Source organism: Eublepharis macularius, chromosome 4, assembly GCF_028583425.1.
Source record: "Eublepharis macularius isolate TG4126 chromosome 4, MPM_Emac_v1.0, whole genome shotgun sequence".
Lineage (NCBI taxonomy): Eukaryota > Metazoa > Chordata > Lepidosauria > Squamata > Eublepharidae > Eublepharis > Eublepharis macularius.
In genome coordinates, this window is record NC_072793.1 from 170055790 (window position 1) to 170077473 (window position 21684).

Here is a 21684-nt window from a genome sequence, read left to right on the forward strand (position 1 = left end):
TGTGATCTGATGAGATCAGGCTCACCTGGGTTATCCAGGTCAGGGTGGTGCTTACGTTTACTGAGGCTTTTAAAAAATTCTATTGTGTGCGGTTGCCAACCCCCAGGTGGGGTCTGCAGTATGCCCAGAATTACTACTGATTTCCAGACAACAGAGATCTGCACCCTTGAGAAAATAGCAACTTTGGAGGGTGGACTCTATATCACATAAGGTTACCAGGAAAAAAATGAAATGAATGCTCAAAACATTATGCAAATTAATAAACAACTAGTATAATATTTAAATCAAATCCTAAACAATAAAATTATGTGATTAAAACAATAGTAGCAAGGTTCCACATATTAGTTCCATAACATTATATATTATATAGAGGTATATAATATATTTATATATATATTTGAATATATTATATATATTCAAATATAGAGGTACTATTGTACAAAAATCACTATCAAGTGCAATCCTAAGGGCTTAGACTGGGGAACTCTTCTTAGGTTTTACAGCAGTCTAAGCCTTTAGGATTGGATTGATAGTGATTTTTGTACAATTTTTGTACTGTTTGTGTCCAGGACCAAAAACATTTCAGCCTAAGGACTTCCTCAGTCCTGGTCAATCTTGTTTAATGCACATAATATTAATGCACATTGTATTAAATAGTTATAATACAATGTGCCTGGCCAAGCACAAAGCGGACCTAAAAAGGGGCTGGACTATTTTTATAATTATTATGTATATATTTTCATGGGGAACAAAAATAACCAACATTATTTGGAGGGGGGGTTGTTTTGCACTAATAAATAATTTTAAAAAAATGAAGAACAAAAATAGTTCTCTTAGAAATGATAGTATTAACATTTGCCCATGAGTCTGAAATACACATGAAAGGAAGTGCAAATTCAATAATCAACCAAAAAAGACTACATAACCAAATAAAAAAATTCTGGGATATTCACCTCCTTAGGTCAGGTCAGGAACTCTCATCCAAAACATGGACTGTGCCCACAGCAGATAATGTACAATCATTTTGCATACCCATCCCCCCCCCTCTCTCTCTCTCTCCTGTAAAAAGGTCAGCAGCAGCACCTGAATCAGAATTGCATCAGCCCATGAAGATCTCCCAAACTTCCATTACAGCAAGACATACATGAGAGCGATAGACTATATCCTAATAGCAAAAAAATAACAACCATCAATAACATCCAGGAATCTTTTCAATCACACGCACATCCAATCTATTTAAATCTATGCTGATGGACCTCAGAGGCATATAATGCCATTGATTCCACCCTCCAAAGCAGGGCTTTTTTTCAGGGGGAACGCGGGGAACGGAGTTCCGGAACCTCTTGAAAATGGTCACATGGCTGGTGGCCCCACCCCCTGATCTCCAGACAGAGGGGAGTTGAGATTGCCCTAATCTCAACTCCCCTCTGTCTGGAGATCAGGGGGCGGGGCCACCAGCCATGTGACCCTTTTCTCCAAGGGCAACCCACTGAGTTCCACCACCTCTTTTCCCAGAAAAAAACCCTGCTCCAAAGTAACCATTTTCTCCAGGAGAACTGCTCTCTGACATCTGGAGATCAGGTTGGCACCACTTCATCACATGCCTGCTGTGCACATGCGCACACACATACACACTCTCTTTTCCCTCCCCAAAACCCATCCTTCGCAGGCTTCACCTCTAAATCTCCAGGAATTTCCCAACCAGGATTTGGCCACCCTAAGCGTATGACTTCAGAGCTAGGCACTTATTTTTCTGCCTTGAATTGAATGCTGAAGGTGGTGCAAAATAAGTCACAGAGAGTTGTGAAGTGTGTAGTACTTTTAGCAGTGTCGTAACGGACATTGGCTGGTAGCTATTCCCAGTATAAAGCTCTGAGTGTGAGGGTGGGGTTGGTATACATTAATAAAATCAGCACTTATATAAGACATTGCCTAGCATTAACCTGTTAAACTAAGAGCCAAGCTACAAGTGACGCCTGACACAGGTTGGACACTTGTCAGCTTCCCTCAAGTTTTGATGGGAAATGTAGGCAACTTTGTGGAATGTTGGACAAGTGACAGTTGAAAAGTCCATTGGAGAGCTGTTGGAGAGCCATGCTGCAAGACCAGAATGCCTACATTTCCCATTAAAACTTGAGGGAAGCTGACAAGTGTCCAACCTGTGTCAGGCGTCACTTGTAGCTTGGCTCTAAGTGTAGGGAGAGGCCCAGGCTGAACACCCCACTAGGCCCCAAAGCTCCCTGGATGGACCAGTTGCTCTTGCTCTCTCTCTCTCTCTCAGCCTACCTTACCACACAAGGTTATAGTCAGTACAAAACAGAGGCAATAGCCATATACTTGGAGCTCCCTTAAAGGTAGGGTTGCCAGCTCCAAGTTGGGAAATTCCTGGAGATCTGGGGGTTGAAACCTGGAGAAAGTGGGATTTGGGGAGGGAAAAGATCTTGGCATGGCATAATTCCATAGAGTCAACCCCCCAAGTAGCCATTTTCTCCAGGTGAACGGATCTCTGTGGCCTGGAGACCAGTTGTAATTCTGGGAGGCTGGCAACCTACTTAAAGGAGGGTGGGCAAGATTAAATTTGTCAATAAATAACTGCTTCTACTGCTTTTTGTAGGTGGCAGAGACCCCAGTGGAGAACGCGCAGGAGGATGAGTGCATTCCCTTGTTTGCCATGCCGAAGCAACTAAAGCCGCCCAGGGAACCTATGCAGCTGCAAAACTCCCCTCCTTTGGGTAAGAGTCCTTGGTCTGGAGGAATTGCATCCTCTCGGAGTAATTTGCTGTCTCCAACCTGAGATGTTAATCAGTAAAAACGCAAGGCTGCCAAGCTGATTTGTACTTTGTGGAATATTTGTATTATTTTAAAAGGTCTTCACCGAATTGGATACTAGCTCCCAGGCAAATCTTTTGCAATTTTCTTGATTTCTCTGGCAGCATGGGGCGGGGGAGCGGGCGAGGACAACCATGCTTGCTGCTGTCTGCTGGCTTCTTGTTGCTGGCAAAAGGAATAGGAATTGCAAATTCCAGCTTGAGAAATTCCTGGAGGCTGGGTCTCCTGGAGATTTGGAGAGATCATTCCCTACCACCACCAAGATTTGGGGGTAGCAATGTTTTTGGGACCCTCTGATTAAGGGTTTGGAGACACACATACCCCTCCAATGCTTCTAGGCTGATTTCTGATTTGCAGTTGGGCCAGGTGTACAGTAACGGATGGGGTTAGCTTGGAGAAAAAGGAAATTTCTGATGACATTTGTTGGGGTGGAGAGATAGCCACTGTTAAGAACAGGATTCTGTCTGGAAGGAATTCTTGTCTTATCCACCTGGCCATTCCTTATCAAGGAAGACTATAGAAAACTATTGCCTCTGCACAATGACTTCACTTCCCGAAAGTGATGTCATTGCACCACCCCGGAAGTGATGTCATTGTGCAAAGACTTCCCAAAAGGTGAATGCCAGGTCCCTCCCTCCCGCTGGGAGGTTAAGGGAGAACTGACAACCCTATCAGCCGCACACCTGGAGCGTAACCACCCTCACAGGGTTGTTGTGAGAATAAAGAGAAGGGAAGGGAGAGTGTGAGCCAATTTAGGTCATCATTGTGGAGAAAGGTGGGATATAAATGAGGTAAAATAAAATAATACAAATGACTTTATGGAGAGTTATACTGGAGCCTGCAGAATTTTAATTATTTTCTGTAATAAGGAGGGGGAAATCTCAGCAGCTGAGCTCTGTGATCATCTGAGAGGTCAGGATTTCTGGAGTTAAGGAGCATTGCTTTGCTGATTCTCTGTTCCTCCATCTAAATAGCAGAATGAACTTACACAAAGTACACGAATTGATACATAGTATATGTGTTTCTCTCTTTGTGTATGTGTGTGTTTATCTATCTTGGTACTTGGGTTTTCATGCAGAACAATGATTTTTTTTTAAGTGCAGAGTTTATACAGAGCAGGCTGTCTCCCCGCTATTCTACCTAACTATCCAGGCTATTTCTTTGGTCAAGGCAACTCCTAATGGGTCAATTCTCCCATTACCTCAACAGATCATAGGAATGTGGGTGATAACAAAGAGAAAGAACAACCACAAGAAATGCCTCAACAGATAGAGTCACAAGGGATATCTCAGGAACAAACCAACAACAGGCCCCAGCATTGTAAGACAGGGGAAACCCTAGAGAATCAACACACGCTAGAAAGGAAGCAGCTAACCCACCCAAGAGAGGAAGTGGGTAAATCTGTAACTTGTGAAAAGGTCAACAGGAAAACCAATGGAGTTGCACTCCAGTGGGGACTCAGCGAGGATCAGAGTAGAAACACGTGCTTTGAGTGCGGGAAGAGCTTCGGTTATAATTCCCAACTCCTCCGGCATAAGAGAATCCATACCGGGGAGAGACCATACAGATGCTCCCGCTGTGGAAAAAGTTTCATTTGCTCCAGGTCCCTCAGAAGACATGAGAAGACTCACACAGGCAAGAAGCCACATACGTGCTTAGAATGTGCGAAAGCTTTCTCTGACAAGTCAAGCCTCAGAAGACATCAGCGCCTCCACACTGGACAAAAACCCTATGAATGCTCAGATTGCGGGGAAAGCTTTCCTTGGATCACCTCGCTTGATAAGCACAGAAGGGTTCATGCAGAAGAGACACTGGCCGTTCCTCCTATTGAGAAATTGCAAGGAGAAAAGAGGATGACGTGCATATGTTGTGAGTGTGGGGAAAGTTTCAGTAGCACATCGGACCTTGATGCTCATCGTTGTGGGTTTTCTGGAGAGAAGTCCTACCTTTGCTTGGCATGTGGGAAAAAATTTGTCACCAAGTCACGCTTGAAAAGACATCAGCGCCTTCACACTGGAGAGAGACCCTATAAATGCGAAGACTGTGGAGAAAGGTTCATGTGGCATTCTTCCTTCTATAGACACAGGAAGACCCACACTGGAGGAAAAGCAGCCCAGCCTGTGCCCCAAAGCCCTTGTACGCAGGGAAAAAACTACAGATGCTCAAAGTGTGGGGAAAGATTCTGGAATGAATGTGAGCAAAAGGGACATCAATGTATCCCCTCAGTGGATCCACTGAGACCCTATAAATGTTCGGACTGTGGGGAAGTTTTCCGGTGGATCTCATCTCTTGAAAGGCATAGAAAGAACCATAAGAGAGAGAAATCAGTCCCAGTTTTACAGAACATGCCTCACACATCCTCCATATACCTTCAAAGAATTTCTACACATGAGAAGACCCATAAGTGCTTGAAGTGCAGAAAAGCTTTCAATGACAAGTGGCACCTCAGAAGGCATCAGCGCCTCCACTCAGGAGAGAAACCCTACAAATGTACCCACTGTGGGGAAAGCTTCATGTGGAAGTCGTCTTTCGAAACACATGTGAAGATCCATACAGGGGAGAGGTCAAAGAGTCGGCAAAAAGCAGCCCGTGGGAAGCAGCGATCCCACACGTGTCTGAAGTGTGGGAAAATGTTCCAAAAACCATCACTCCTTGTGAGACACCAGAAGTGCCACAGCACAGAGAAAGTACACAAGTGCTCAGAGTGTGAGAAAAGTTTCATGCACAAAGACAGCCTGAGGAGACACAAGAGGATTCATGCTGGCTTGGAACAGCTCTCTTGATGTGAGCTTTGGAGCTGACCTCTACATAGGGAGGCTGACCTCCAGATGGGTGGGGTTTGTAGATCTCAACTCATCTCCATACTACAGAGATCATTTCCCTGGACAAAATGACTGCTTTGGAGGGTTGACTTGATGGTAAACCATAGAGTCTTTCCCTGGGAACTACCCCCAAATCTCCAGGAATTTCCCAACCTGGGTGGGACCTCAGTGGGGTATAATGTCATACAGCCCACTCTCCCAAGTAGTTATTTTCTCCAGGGGAACTGATCTCTGAGGACTAGAGGTCTGTTGTAATTCTGTCCAGTCCCCTTTTGGAGGCTGGTGGGAAGGAAAACTTCAAGAGTTTATGCTATGGAAAATGTTTCAATGGGAGCCAAGAGCTCTCTTCTGGAGAGAGATCATCCCAGCGCTGAGTGAGAAGTATGTCATAGTGATTTGGTGGAGAGAGATTTGAGATTAAATCCACCAAACCCTCACATGGCACAAGAAGTTTAGGTGTAATGATTGCAGGTCTTTGGTAATTCTTTTGTTGAGATTATGAAATCTCATATTGTATGTTACTATTATGAGGGGGGCACACCCCAATAAAACGCATATCCAAAAGAGCTTTTTGCTAGACCGTAACGTGGGATGACCTCTGGATATGGTGACCCAGACTTTGGTTAGTGGAAGTTCACAGAGGCGTCTTCCACAGGGGAAACAGAGAACACCAGTCAGGTGGTAATTTGGGACATGGTTGAGGTGAACTTTGTCCTCCTCCAGCTTGAACTTCCTCCCCCCCCCAGAACGCTCTTGCTTCCCTGACCCTGGGTAAAAGAAGGGCCTTCCCACATTTTTGGTCAAGTCCTTTGAAAAATCCACTCCTCCGCCCTAAAATTTCACTTTCTCTCCTGCAGTCCTTCTAGCATTGCAACTTTTACTAAACTTGGTACTTATTTTTAACTCATCTTGGAACAAAGAGCTTTTAGATAGATAGAACACACATTATTTTCCCCTCACAAAACTCCTGGGCACACAAACATTCTTGGAAGCATCCAATTCCTTTATGATATTCCCCATTTCAGGCCTTGTTTCTCAAAGCTGTTTGTCACAAGCAAAAGAAAGAAAGAAAGAAAGAAAGAAAGAAAGAAAGAAAGAAAGAAAGAAAGAAAGAAAGAAAGAAAGAAAGAAAGAAAGAAAGAAAGAAAAACATCCCTCATGAGAAGTACAGTAAGAGATTATTTCAACTGCAGTGTGACAGAAGGAGCCTGATTTTCTTCCCCTCAGCAAAGGAAGTGTTGGCATGCGGGATGACAAGTGTCCTGTTCTGTACTGGCCTGTCTGGTACTTGTCCTTCCTGTCCAGGGAATACATCAATTTTCTACTTAAATTTCCTAAGTAAGGGTCAAGGGGGCAGCATGGGGAAGAACGGCCAGTCTGTGCTACTAGCAAACGACGTGGGTTGAAGGGCTGCCCCCAGCCTGGATCAAAATGCAGGTGGCAGAGTTCAGGCAGCAGCTGCAGGGCAGACGGCATTGGGTGAGGGCAGCCACTGACGGCTAAAGGGACATGGGCCAAAAGAACAAAGACAACATGGCTGCAGCATTGCCTTCTGCTGCAGCTCTGGGCTCCAGTCCCTACCACCCTAAAGCCATTTGCCCCTTATTGGTGGTATACTCTCCTCTGGCAACAATATTGGTGGTTATTGTTGCCAGAGGAGAGTATTGGAGGACTCTGTTCCTGAGGAAAATGGATGAATGGCTAATATGTTCTCAAAATATAATTAATTTGGTATTGTTGTGCCTTATAAATACTTGTCTTTTGAGGAAATTGTGGTTTTGATAAAATCTGAAACAAGGAGCTACGTTGGGCTACCTGTTAGCTGACGCTGAAGTTTAAGATGGAGTGCACATTCTATCAAGGTTGGAATTTACAATTTAAAGGCTAATTGTCACTAACAATATTGTGAACTTTATATTTCATTGTGTTTGGCTATTGTAAGATTGAATGTAAGAGTACTATATATTTAACTGTAGACATTTTGTAAATGTTTTTTAAAACCACATTTTATTTTTCAGAAAGGATTCATTAAATAAAACCCAATTGCTTGGAGACTACTGGGTTTTGGGGGGGCTTCATTTCGGTTCTGGTGGGCTGTCTGGTGTGTAGATTGTAATGGGGAGTGTGCCTGTGGCCATGGAAGCCATGATCCAGGTGTTTCTGCAATTGGAGTAACCTTTTCCCCACAATAGAAACAACAGGGGTAGCTGGGGGCACCTTCTTGGGGGGGGGAATAAAATGCCCCCCAAGGTGCAATCTCCTTGGAACTTAGGGGGTGTTTAGAGGACAGTTAGGAGTAGGACTCCTGAAAAGTTGGTGGATTTTGCTTGCCAAATGTCATCCCAGCCCTCTAGATATCTCCCCCAGATACCTCCCTTAGTTTCCCCCATCGGGAATAATGGAGTTTAAAAGTGGCTGGGGCAACTTCTTTGGGGAGCTTAAAATGCCCCCACAATCTTCATGAAACTTTGGGGACCTTTAGAGGACAGCCAGGGGTATGTCCCCTGAACATTTTGTAGATGGGTTTTTTTTGCAAAATGCCACCCCCCCCCATATAGTCCCCATAGCTTTCCCCATAGGGAATAATGGAAATTGGATATGGCCGGGACACCTTCTTGGGGGGGGCATAAAATGGCCCCTTTAAGTCCAATCATGAAACTTGGGGATTTGGGGACAGGTAAGAGTAGGTTCCTGGCAAATTTGGTATAATTGTATCAAAAAATGCTTCCCAGGCCCCTGGAAAACCCTAAATCACGTTTCCCATTGAAAATAATGGCTGAATTTTACCGAATTTATTCTGTATTGCCGAGCCAAACCGGAGAATGAATTCAGCGTTTGAACAATGCTGAATTTTTTCCCCCCAGTTTGGTACCCCAAACTCAAATCAGCTGGATTTTTTTTCCAGTGCATGTCTCTACTAGGAACTTTTCTCCGTCCACCAAAAGATGAGTCATTGGCATTGCTCTCTCTCAGTCTACACTTCCCAAAAGGGCTATTGTTCTGAGAATAATTAAACATTACTTGGGCGAGTAATTCTCATATTACATTCAATGCATGTAGAGCAGATCACGTGATTAAAGTTGCCCATGTACTGGTCCCTGGGTTCATTTGTAAAGTGAAACCACATGGCCACTTTCTTACAAACCAGTATAAGTATTTATTTATTATTTATGTTATTTACAGTTCACTTTTCTCACCGACACTCAAGGTGGATTACATAGCCTAAATCATTACCATCAACAGCAGGAACATTTAATAAATAATGAAACGGTATAGAAACGGATATCTAAAAATATTCAAAAGCAAACAGATATGCAGTACAGAGCTGAAAGAAGGCTGACACAGCCATTCTAGAACAAACACATAATACAGCACAAAAACTACACAGCAGGATCATACTTACAGTAGAGAGTCCATAGTGTTGAAGTCTATAGATCCTATCTCTTTACACATTTATAGGCAGGTTGTGCCTCCATTCACAGTAAGACAAACAGAGCTGGTATGTAAAATGCTTTCTCCAATGATGAGGGACACGGGGTTACTGGGGACTGCCTGGTCTAGAATCTTCAATTCCATTTGTGTCTGCCACTGCAATTTTGTGGCACCTGCTGTTATTTTCTGAGGCTTTATGTCTGCCACAGATGGACAGAGCCTTTCCTTTATATAGAAGATGCATAAAAATAATAGATTCTAGGACATGCTGGTAGTGACTTCTTATTAATGCTTGTAATAAACTTCTCCAGCTAACTAAGAACTGTTCTATTTAACAAAAGTGTTGACCTAGAGCAAGAAAATGAATGAGCTACCTTGTTAGGAACAGCATTGACTTCTTGTTACGCTCTCACATGGCTATGAAGCATACACAGGTTGTAAAGAGTTTCAGGCGGGTAGCTGTGTTGAAGCAATAAGACAAAATTCAAGGCCAGTAGCACCTTAAAGACCAATAAAATGTTCCTGGGTATAAGCTTTTGTGATCCAAAGCTACCTTTACCAGATAGAAAGGAGAGGGAAGATCCGCCTTCCCTCCCATTCAGAAGCTGAGGAGATATGGCTTCTTCCTTCTGTGAATCCTTCAGTGTAAATCTAGGTGGGCTTTCTGAGAAAAACTTTCTACAGTCCAAGCATTTCTACTTAAATTTTCTAAGTAAGGATCAAGAGGGCAGAAAGGGGAGCAACAGCCAGTCTGTTAGGCTAGCACAAGACGAGGGTTGAAGGGGAGCCCAACGTGCCTACACAGCCAGGCGCCTGGGCTGCAATGCAGGTGGCAGAATCCAGGCAACAGAGACAAGATGGCTCCAGCGTTACCCTCTGCTGCAGCTCAGGGCTCTCCACCTCCCTACAGCCAACTGCCGCTTAGAGAGAGCCCACTTCCAGCCATCTTTTATTTCTCTTACCCCCTTCTCAAATACAGCCTGTCTCAACCAAAGCAGCTTTCGCAACCCATCCATCCTCCCCAATGCTGACTGCTTTTCTGAGGTGGGCTGCCCCCCCCCCCCCCATGAAGGCTGAACCTGGTGATAAAATGCCTGGGAAAGCTGGGCCGGGGAAATTGGTGGGAACACACAGCCAGAAGTTCCAAGCCAAGTGAGCATGGAGGCAGGACTCTGGGTCTGTTTGCTTCTGTGGCTGGACAGTGCTGGGAGATGTGTGTAGCATGGGCTGTGGTGCTCTCACCTTTTCCTCCTTTGGCAATAGGAATGGGTTTCCAGGAATTTTCTCAAATGTGACTTCTGTTTCCATCTTAGCTAAGCATTGCTGGGTGGGGGGAGACATCGAAACGGCACCAGTTCTCAATCCCTCTTTTCAAAGCCAGAGAGCTGGAATATAACATCTTCCCTAGGAAGAAAAGCTAAGCAATTGTGGTTATTGTTTTAAAATTATAATGGATTAAGGGGACTGTGTACGGTGGAGGGTTATAAAACTATGCCTAGGAGCTTTTCTCCCTCCCTGAAAATACAAGTAATCCGGATTGCTCTCTCACAGCCTACACTTCCTAACAAGGCTGTTGTTCTGAGACTACTTCTCATGTTACATACATGATGTTACACATTACTTGGGTGAAGAAATTCCCATGTGACATTCAAAGTATGTAGAGCAGAATATGTGAGTGAACCTGCACAAATACTGGTCTCCAGTTTCATTTGTGAAGTGAACCTAGGCTTACTGTTTCATACAAATGGGTGGACACATTTATTTATTTACATTTATTTAAAGTTGGCCTTTTTCACTGACACTCAAGGCAGACTACACAGTCTAAGTTAATACAATAACAACATGGTAAAGAGTCCAGTAGCACCTTTAAGACTAACCAACTTATTTGTAGCATAAGCTTTCGAGAACCACAGCTCTCTTTGTCAGATGCATGAGCTGTGGTTCTTGAAAGCTTATGCTACAAATAAATTGGTTTGTTTTAAAGGTGCGACTGGACTCTACTATTTTGCAACTACAGACTAACATGGCTAACTCCTCTGGATCAATAACAACATGGACATTCGAAAACAATGTAATAGGATATACCTTTGCAAACGTGGAAAGATTTGAAAACAAGCAGAAATCCAATACAGAGCTGAAACAATTTTGAAATACAGCTTAAGCAATTCTAAACCAGACATATAATACATCACAAAAACTACACAGCAGGATCATCCTTACAGCAGAGTTCACAGTGCTATATAGTCCCTATGCCTTTACACAGCCAGTTTGGTGTATTGGTTAAGAGCGCCGGACTCTAATCTGGAGAGCTGGGTTTGATTTCTCCACTTGAAGCCAGCTGGGTGACCTTGGGTCAGTCACAGCTTCTAGGAGCTCTCTCAGCCCCACCCACCTCACAGGGTGTTTCTTGTGGTGGGGATAATAACAACACATTTTGTAAACTGCTCTGAGTGGGCGTTACGTTGTCCTGAAGGGTGGTATATAAATCAAATATTATTATGTTATTATTACACATTTACAGGCAGGTTGTATCTGCATTCACAGTGAGATGTAAACAGGGTTGGTTTGTAAAATGCTTTCTTGCATGGTGAGGGGTAGGGGGGCTTAGGGGATTGCCTGGTTGTGAGGCTCGTCCCTCACTGGCGCTTCCTCTCTGATGGTCTGCTATCTTGCTAGCTCCCGGGGCGGGCATCTTCTGGCCTCAGATGCGAGGGACAGCTGTTGTACAATCTTGTTCCTTCTCCTGTCCTGGGGATGAGAGCGCAGTCCAGCTGCCTCTCCCTACAGTTCCTCTGCAGCCTTCACAGGAAGCTGACTTTAAAAGTGTTTCCTTGCCCCACCTCCCTGGCTCTTCTCTTCAAGCATTCATACAGTTTTTTCTCTTAATGAATCCTTTGATGTTCAGTTATAGGACAAGATTCAGAGAAGCTCTTTCAATACTCCAAGAATCTATATGGTTTTTCACCTGTGTGAATCCTTCGATGCACACTTAGGGAGCTATTCTGAGAGAAACTCTTTCCACACTCCAAGCATTTATATGGCTTCTCCCCTGTGTGAATCCTGTGATGTCTGGTTAGTTCCCCACTCCAAGAGAAGCTCTTTCCACACTCCAAGCATTTATGTGGTTTCACTCCTGTGTGAATCCTTTGATGTCGTCTTAGGGCACGAGTCTCAGAAAAGCTCTTTCCACACTCCAAGCATTTATACGGCTTCTTCCCTGTGTGAATCATTTGATGCACAGTCAGTTCGCCATTCCAAAAGAAGCTATTTCCACACTGCAAGCATTTATATGGCTTCTCCCTTGTGTGAGTCCTTTCGTGCAGAGTTAGATTGCTGTTCTGAGAAAAGCTCTTTCCACATTCCAAGCATGTATACGGCTTTTCCCCTGTGTGAATCCTTTCATGTTTAGTTAGATTGCCATTCCGAGAAAAGCTCTTTCCACATTCCAAGCATGTATATGGCTTTTCTCCTCTATGAATCCTTAGATGCTCTGTTAGGTGGCCACTGTGAGAGAAGCTCTTTTCACACTCCAAGCATTTATAGAGCTTCTCCCCTGTGTGACTCCTTTGATGAGCAGTTAGGTGGCCATTCTGAGAAAAACTCTTTCCACACTTCAAGCATTTATATGGCTTCTCCCCTGTGTGAATCCTTTGATGCGCAGTTAGGTGGCCATTCCGAGTAAAACTCTTTCCACACTCCAAGCATTTATATGGCTTCTCCCCTGTGTGAATCCTTTGATGTGCAGTTAGGCCACCATTGTAAGAAAATCTCTTTCCACACTCCAAGCATTTATATGGCTTCTCCCCTGTGTGACTCCTTCGATGTCTAGTTAGGCTGCCATTCTGAGAAAAGCTTTTTCCACACTCCAAGCATTTATGTGGCTTCTCCCCTGTATGAATCATTTGATGCGTAGTTAGGTGGCCACTCTTAGAGAAGCTCTTTCCACATTCCGAACATTTATATCTTTTTTGGCATGGTGTAACATTGTGATATTTTTTTAGACTGAATTTGCAGCTGAACCTTTTATCACTTACGGGACCATTCTGCTTTCTCTTTCTCATCTGCATTTCACCTTGGGCTGGGGCCTCCTGAATCTTCCTGCTCTGAGAGGCAACCAATTCCTTCCTCTGCCTCTGCTTTGCTTCCATTTCCCATCTGCATTGTCTCTTTGGTACCAATTCATCTCCAGATTTCGTTTCCACATGCAGATCTTCCTCTCTTTCCACCATCACCCTTCCTGGTTCCTTCTCACTTGTCATCTCTCTGCTATCTGCTATTGGAAAAGAGAGAAAAGAGTCAATCAGAATGAAAAGGAACAAAATACTAGTGAGCAAGTACAGTCAGTAGTGAAGGGTATTTTCTACAGTGAGAGTACAGGGGGCTGGAAAAACTTCAGCAATATCTAACTATGTGCTGGGTTGTCATGGAAAGGGAGAAAGAGATAACAAAAGGGATGTTTTGTCCTTCTGCAGAAAATTGTTCCTAAGGCGAGTGTGTTTTTTAATTGATTTAGGATGCACACAGAGACAGAATGGGAAAAGAAATACTTTTTTTAAAAAAAATCTTGAATTTTATGGATAGTTTTTGTTTACATGAAATAAAAAAACCTATGGAAAGAGTTAAATCCAGAGACTGGAGCCATGGACAGACAAGACAGGTCTGTTTACATGCCTGATAGAAACCCCAGTTTGCAGAAGAAGCTGAATACAAAGCAGAAATACACGGTGGGGGGGGGGAGGAGTTAAAATACCCCAAAATAACGGTAATAGTGCTGGGACTATAAGAAAGAAATGTCTTCAGTTGCAGTTGCTAGGCAACCACAGAGCATTGCCAGCCTTCATGCCTTGGTTTCTGTCAGGCAGAACCCAGTGATGGGGCACAGCCCTTTCCACAGCTGGTTTGGTCTTTGAGGGAGGACTCTATTGGTTCCCACAGCAACCACTGGGTGACTTGAGACCGCATGTGTTGCATGTCTCACCCAGAACTGATTGCTTGCTATTGTTCAGCAGCAGCCACACCAAAAAAATCCAGTGTGAAGCAGTTAGTTTGAGACTGGGATCTGGAAGACCCAGTTCAGATCTCCACTTTGCCAGGGAAGCTCACTGGTTCACACTCACTCTGCCAAACCTACCTCACAGGGAAAAAATGGAGGAGAGGAGAAATGTCTAAGTTGGTTTCGGGACCTATTTGGGAGAAAGGTGGAGTATAAATACAGTAAATACAAAATAAATATAGCTGCATGTTGAGGGACACTTAAAATATGTTGGTTGGGGGGGTGGGAAGGAGAGAAGGGAAAAAAGTGAGGTTATGGAAGGGTATCTGGAGAAAGGAAAGAGGAAATAGTGTGGGGCAGGGCATATGGGGAAAATGAGGTGCCCCCCCAGAAGCTCAGCTGCACATGAAAGGAATTGGAACACCCTGCACCACGCAATCCCCAGAGAGCTTGCGCTCCAGCTCTGCTTTTTGCATCGGAAGCTATGATTGATGGCAGAAGGCATAATTCATCAAAAAATAAATACAGGCATCTCTAAATTGGCCACTTGCCTCAGGATGATGGTGGGATGTGCAGTGCCAAAAATGAAGGGAATTGGACCATTTGGGTACAGATTAGATCTACAACATCCATTTCCAATTTGCAAGAAAGCAAACGTTTACGTACAAGAAGCCAGGGAAGTGGAAGCAACAGAGATTGGGAGGGTGGAAAATATCCCCTCTGAGGAAAAACACAAGGGGTTTAACCACAATTGTAAAAGTCTGTGTGGGGAAGTGGCTAGAATTTCGGACTGGGATCAAGATTTGAGATTGAATCCGTGTACTGCGGGCTTTGGACCAGTTGCATACTGTCAGCCAGGACCACCTCACAAAATTGTTGTATGGATGAAATGGAGGGGAAGAGAACAATGTAAGCCACTTTGTTTCACCATAGAGGAGAAAGGAAGCAAAAAAACAAGGGAGTGTGGAAAATATCTTCTTCTTTACAAAACAAAGGGGGTTTAAGAACGTCCCTGAGGTATCAAAGTTTAGTGGGTAGAGTGTCTGATTAGGATCTAGAGGGTCCAGGTTTAAATCCCCAGTTTGCCATTGAAAGTTGCTGGTTCATCTTGGGCCATGAGCACATTCCCAGCCTAACCTACTTCACAGGGTTGTTGTGAGGATAAAGTGAAGGAAAGAACAATGTAAGACACTTTGTGTCCCTGCACGGAAGGCGTATGGTATTAGTTATGCATCTAATTGCATCCAGAGCTGTCTGGGAAAGGATTATCTCTGATGCTGTCGCTTCATCCAGTATTGCTGCAATTCCTTTTGGGAGGCAGAGCATTGGGAAATTGCTGGAGGTTTGAGGGGGACACCTAAGGAGGGTGGGGTTTGGAAGAGGGGAGGGACATCAGCAGGGCATAATGCCAGGCAGTCCACACTCCAAAGGGGCCATTTTCTCTAGGAGAACTCAACTCTGTATGAAGTTCAGTTGTAATTCTGGGAAATCTCCAGGTCCCAACTGGAGGGTGGCAAGCCTAGGCAGAGCTGCCCATATAGTATTCAAACAATTCTTAAGTATCCAGAGTGGGCACATTTCTAGTCCAATAATATTGCAATTGAGCAAAGCATGAGGATGGGAAACGGAGCAAGAAGGGGTGGGCTCCTCTCTATAATAAATGGAAATCGGAAAAAGTGGGGGCCTAGAGTTAACCTGGGCCAGGACAGACCTGTAAATTAAGCGGTCTTCTTGAGCATTATGCAAATTGGAATCATAATCTAGAGGAAGCAGCAAAGGAAGAGCTAGAGGGAAGAGTTGTACTGAAAATACTTACTGCTGTAAGAGAAAAATATGACTAAACACCAGGGCTTTTTTTCAGGGGGAACGCGGGGGAACGGAGTTCCGGAACCTCTTGGAAATGGTCACATGGCTGGTGGCCCCGCCCCCTGATCTCCAGACAGAGGGGAGTTGAGATTGCCTTCCGTGCCGCTGAGCGGCACGGAAGGCAATCTCAACTCCCCTCTGTCTGGAGATCAGGGGGCGGGGCCACCAGCCATGTGACCATTTTCTCCAAGGGCAACCCACTGAGTTCCACCACCTCTTTTCCCAGAAAAAAAGCCCTGCTAAACACCATTTGGGGGGTTAACCCATGGAGGGTGCGGGGGCAGAGCCTTTATAAAACAATTCCGCTACTGCAGCCACCTATGCAGTTGGTGAGCGGAGTGGGTGGGGTCCAATCCGTCCATCTGTCTCTTTTTGGAGCAGCCACAGCTCATCAGAAAACAAAGATAGTGATTTGAAAATTTGCCACAAGCCTTAGGATGGTCCTGAAGTAGCAGTGCCAAAAGCAAAGAGAACTGGGACATCCTGGCTTATCTCCGGAACCTCCCTCTGCTGTTTTTAATGCACGCAAAGGTTTACTCATGAGAAGCCAGGAGGCAGCACAGACAGAGATGGTGACAAATATCCCCTTTTATACAAAACAAAGGGGGATTAGCCACTTCCCTGAACTATCAATGCCAGTGTGGTTGGAGTGGTTGACCCCTAAGGGTCACAGCTTCAAATACTCAGGACTCTGCTGCAGAATCCAAACACAGAAAGTCCAGAGACGGAAACAGAAGGTGCAGGGATTTGCTAGAGTGAGCCTGTGTATTGTCCATTTCTCCTGAATAGGGCCCTCTTCAGCAACAGATTTCCTTTTACAGCATGAATGTATCTAATGCATTCATTTTCAGGGGCTGTAGATTCCCCAGGTCTGGGACACCCAATTTTTCCTCTGTGGCAAATGAAAGGGTGTCCTGAAATCAGAGCGGGTCAAAGAAAGATGCCATCTCCTTGCTTCTCTTCCCTTTTCACAATATAAAGGAAAAGATCCTTACCGAGGGAGGTCACAGTGTGGTAATTTTGCTCCATGACTTCCCAGTAGAGTTTTCTTTGGCCTGGATCCAGCAGAGCCCATTCCTCCTCCGAGAAGAACACAGCTACGTCCCGAAAGAACACTGGGGATCTCTGAAAGGAGAAAAGATTTCCCCGTTGTTCCTTTATTCTCAACCCTGAACACTCAAGAAAGAAAGAAGAATCCCTTTGGCCAGCCAATGGAGTAAGAGAATGCAATACATCAAACCAATTACAAAAAAATTGGATTGTGTCTGGTCTTGCAATCCTGCCTGTTGAAGGGTATAAAACCTTCTCTGTTTTCTTAATTTGATGTTTGAGTCTGGTTCCTCGCCAATGTTGCCACATCATGATCACACTAGCAACTAATCCCGTTGTGGGAAAAAAGACAATAGGCCCTAGAAAGGGGAGGGCAGGCAAGAGGGCATTGCCACCTGCTCCATGCCCAGAGGAAGGGAGGGACGGGCCGCCTCGTCTGGGCTTCTCGCCGTGGTGCACTCTCTGGAGGCACGGGCTTCCTCACCTGGGCTTCCCACTGCAGCGGCACCCTCTGGAGGCGTACCATGCTAAGAGGTGCGTCGTCAGGAATACAGCTTACCTTTTATATAACAGGATGAAGGGAATCACAACATCCTGATGCACATAAGCTCCAAGGTAATCCCTCTGCTATTTTACAATGGATGTGACACTTTACTCCCAAAAAACCAGAAAAGTGGAGACAGCACAGGCAAAGAGGGTGGAAAATGCCTCCTCTTTTCCAAAGCAAACCTTGGGACCAGTTGCCCATTCTGAGTTCTTCTGAGGGGTGATGCTCACTGGAATCACACTCCAGAGGAAGCAATGGTATGCACTGAAAATACAGCTGCAGCAAGAGCTAGTGAGAAGAGCCTATTTATTTATTTATTTATTATTTATGTCATTTATAGTCCACCTTTCTCGCTGAGACTCGGCAGTTTACACAGTATGAGATTTGCACAATCAGCATCAAGTACATTTCCATACAGTATCAAGGACATTTCGATAATGCCACAGGGCAAATACATACAAGTTTGCAAAGACCCAGCATTGGCAAGAATCCAATGCAGAGTAGATGAAATGCTGAAACAGAACATAACCAATTCTAGCACTGACATTAGACAACATAAAGCACGGTGGTACATAGGAGTACGTATTTAAAGCAGCAGATAATATGTAAGGCAACATAGTGGTGATGGCTATTGTCCCTAACTCATTAGCAAAGCATCTGTGACCCCATCCCTACAATACAGCCCTCCTATCTGAGTAAAAAGCCTTTTTGAATCATTCGTATTTGCATCGTTTGCTGAAAGCCAGGAGAGTGGGGGCTCCCCTGACCTCCTCAGGCAGGTCATTCCACAGGATAGGGGCCACCACGGAGAAAGCCTATGTGCGGGCTGCTGTTGATTTTGCCCTTGTGCAGCCCGGCACCTGCAGAAGACCCTGTTCAGATGAGCGAAGCCGCCCTGGAGGGACATAGGGAGGGAGGCGGTCCTGTAGATATGCCGGACCAAGGCTGTGAAGAGCTTTGCATGCAATAACCAGTATCTTGAACTGAGCACAGTAACTGATAGGCAGCCAGTGGAGTGACTGTAGGATGGATGTTCATACAAATTGAAATTGAAATTAAATTCATGCTCCTGCTCTCTCCTGGTAACAGTCAAACCGCAGCATTTTGCACCAATTGGAGTCTCCTAGTTAACTTAGATGGGAGACCAACGTATAGTGCATTACAGTAGTCAAGCCTTGATGTTACCCTAGCATAGATCCAAGTGGCCAGGCCGGCTGTGTCGAGATAAGAAGCCATCTTCCAGGATCCTTCCGGATCAGAGCAGTGGTCCAGCCAGCTGCTCAGAATAAAATCAACCCAGGCCGGTTGCAGGGAGCCCATTCGGGGGGGGGAATCCCAGGCGCCCCTGCAGAATCTTGCCTGGGAAGTGGGTCTTTCTCTGCACTCCCTCCAGCCCTTCCTCTCTCCCATTCACACATATTTTTCCGCCCTCTTTTCTCTCCAAAGATCCGTTCATGCAATTCCATACTCGCCTTTTCTGCAGACGCGCAAAAGCTAAAGTCTCCCTCCGGCCAAGGAAAAGGGGGAAGAGGAGAGTCCCTGTTGAACTCCATGGCGTCCCAATTTCCTTGTCTTTCTTGAAAAATATGCCCGTTTGATGCATAGAGGACGGCGGCTTCCCCTCGCTGGTCCACGCAGAGCCTTGTGGGAATTGTAGTTCTCCGTGACTACCAACCTCAACTTGGATTCGGGAACTTGGAAGAGGAGGCTTCTCGGCTCTTCTGTGCAGCTTCACCTGAAGGCAGAAGGGACCAAATGGAAAGATCCTGGAGAGAGACAGAAGGCGATGGGGTGGAAACCTCTCCAGATCTCCCGGGTTTGTTGCTCCTACCCTGTGCGCTGCGCTTTTCCAGCATGGACACCCTTAAGAGGACTGAATGCTTTCCTTCAAAAGCAAGGATATGTCAGAACAGTCCTGGGTCGAAGCTCTGACTTCCCTTGTCTTGTATCAGAGGGATTAAAGAGTGTGTTTCCTTTGCACTGTTTGGTCGGAGAGCCTGGCTTTTGTTTCACTGCAAGAAACAAGGAGCTCTTGGGCAAGAAAGGGTGGAGAGTTGAGAAAAGATATGCTTGAAAAGAGTGGATGAACACGAAAGAGAAGGAAGGGGGCCGGCTAGAGAGAGCTTTTGGGGGAAATAGTTTGTGTGTTCTTTAAAGACCCCCGGATGAGTTTCCTGTAACCACTTTGACTTTATTCTTATTACTAACGATAAGAATAATCCTCCCCTTAGTTATTTAAACTCAAAATCCAATCATGTCTCCTAATATAGGCGTTTGTCCGCCATACAGTTATTACCTTCCCCTTCAAGAATTTTCATGGTAAATCCAAAATCTCTTCCTTGGGTTCAGACTGCCCGGATGGTGGGCACTACAAAATGCACACAATGTCTAGAAACAGTGGAGAAGCAGCATGTTTGTGGAAATCCAAATCCACACATAGCATCTCTCCACCTCTCTTGCCCCCCCACCCCATCAATGACCATTTCCACACATGTTAAATAATGCACTTTCAATGCACTTTAGAAATCCTTTAGAAGTGTATTTTTTGTTCCACACATGGAAAAGCAGTTTCAAATGTTCACTAAAGAGTATTGAAAGTGGATTATCCAACGTGTGTGGAAGCAGCCAATGCCCAGTTTGAATAGGTCTCAGGTTTGGTAGGAAAAACACAGCCCTAGTTCGGTGGCTGAGCACCTTGTTTTGCTCACTGACAGATCCTGAATCCAGACCTTGTATCTCAGCCGCATCTAAGGGAAATGTGCCTCCTCCAGAGCTCCGAGGAGTCAGGCAGGTGTGCAGAAAATTAAAAACCATTTTGGATTATTTTAAATATATTAGATTATATCGGATTTTAGACATTTTTAAAGCTTCTAATTTTTTTCCTTTCTATAAATAGTTTGCTATAATTTCTTTTTGCTCTTGCGTCTTTTGTTTTCAGATTCTAGATTTTTAATTTTAGATAGTAATTCAACTCTGAAGTGTTCTCTCTTTCTTTTGTAGTTTGAAGCAAAGGAAATAAATTTTCCCGATTACAGATTTCCTTGCATCTTGAGAAACTGCACAATCTGCATTTAGTTCAAAATAGGTTTGTATGTCTGTTTCCAATTCTGCAAATATATGTGGGTTTAATAAAAGAAATTTATTTAGAACACATCTTGTGTCTTTATCAGTAACATCTTTATTGGGTAACAAGCATTCAACCCATAATCAGACTATAATCTATACACAAAGAGGTTCTTTGGTTAAGGAGGCCTTTAGATGAAAAAATAAAATCTGTATGTGTATGACTATTGTGACCTAGAGAAAAATCAGCGTGATCACGTAGCTCCATTCAAGAAGTGTAAGTGGGTTTGTACGCTTTTCTCTTTGCAGTGCCTTTGTGGATTCTTGTGAGACTTCCAGATATAAAAGCTTCAGTGACTCATTTCAATTGTCAAGGTTTGTTGCTTGGAGAAATTGACCTTAATGATGAACAAGATGTTTGAAAGGAAAAGCCCATCTGTACCTGCTGTTAGCTTCTGTTAAACTTTTTCGTGACACCTTTAAATTCAAATAAGTTTTTAAGCTTTTCCACAATCCTAACTTCCAGATTCTCAGTGGATTTGAAGAGAATCTTTTTGTTAATTTGCCTTTATCATCATCATCATCATCATCATCATTCGAATTATCCAAAACACAATCAACAATAAGCAGAGGTCACATGTTATTATTGACTGGCCTTGCTAAGCTGATACAAGTTTCCACCAGAGACCTAAGTATCAACCAGATTATCGGCGTAATATGTACGCTGTTCCAAGTAGTGCTGTCTTTTGCAGTTCTATAGGTGTTATGTCAGAAAGCTGCAGTGTTTCCATATGAATTGCAAAGTTTTTCAGGATGGTACCAAGTGCCCCTATGACAATGGGGACTACTGTTGCATTTGTCTTCCATAGTTAGATGGTTTCTATTGCCAGATCTCTATATTTAATCATTTTTTCTTGTTCTTTTTCTTCAACTCTGGCATCCCCAGGAATTCCAATGTCGATTATCCAGACTTTTCGATTTTCCACAACTGTTATGTCTGGTGAATTATGTTCAAGGTGCCGATCAGTTTGAATTCTGAAATCCCACAAGATCTTGACTTGTTCATTTTCTAGCACCTTTTC

General features: G+C 44.3%; 1 pseudogene; it reads right to left on the reverse strand.

The window, feature by feature from the left end:
- The window catches only part of LOC129327816 (zinc finger protein 850-like), a 57783-nt pseudogene that overhangs the window by 21037 nt on the left and 15062 nt on the right, over positions 1-21684 (reverse strand).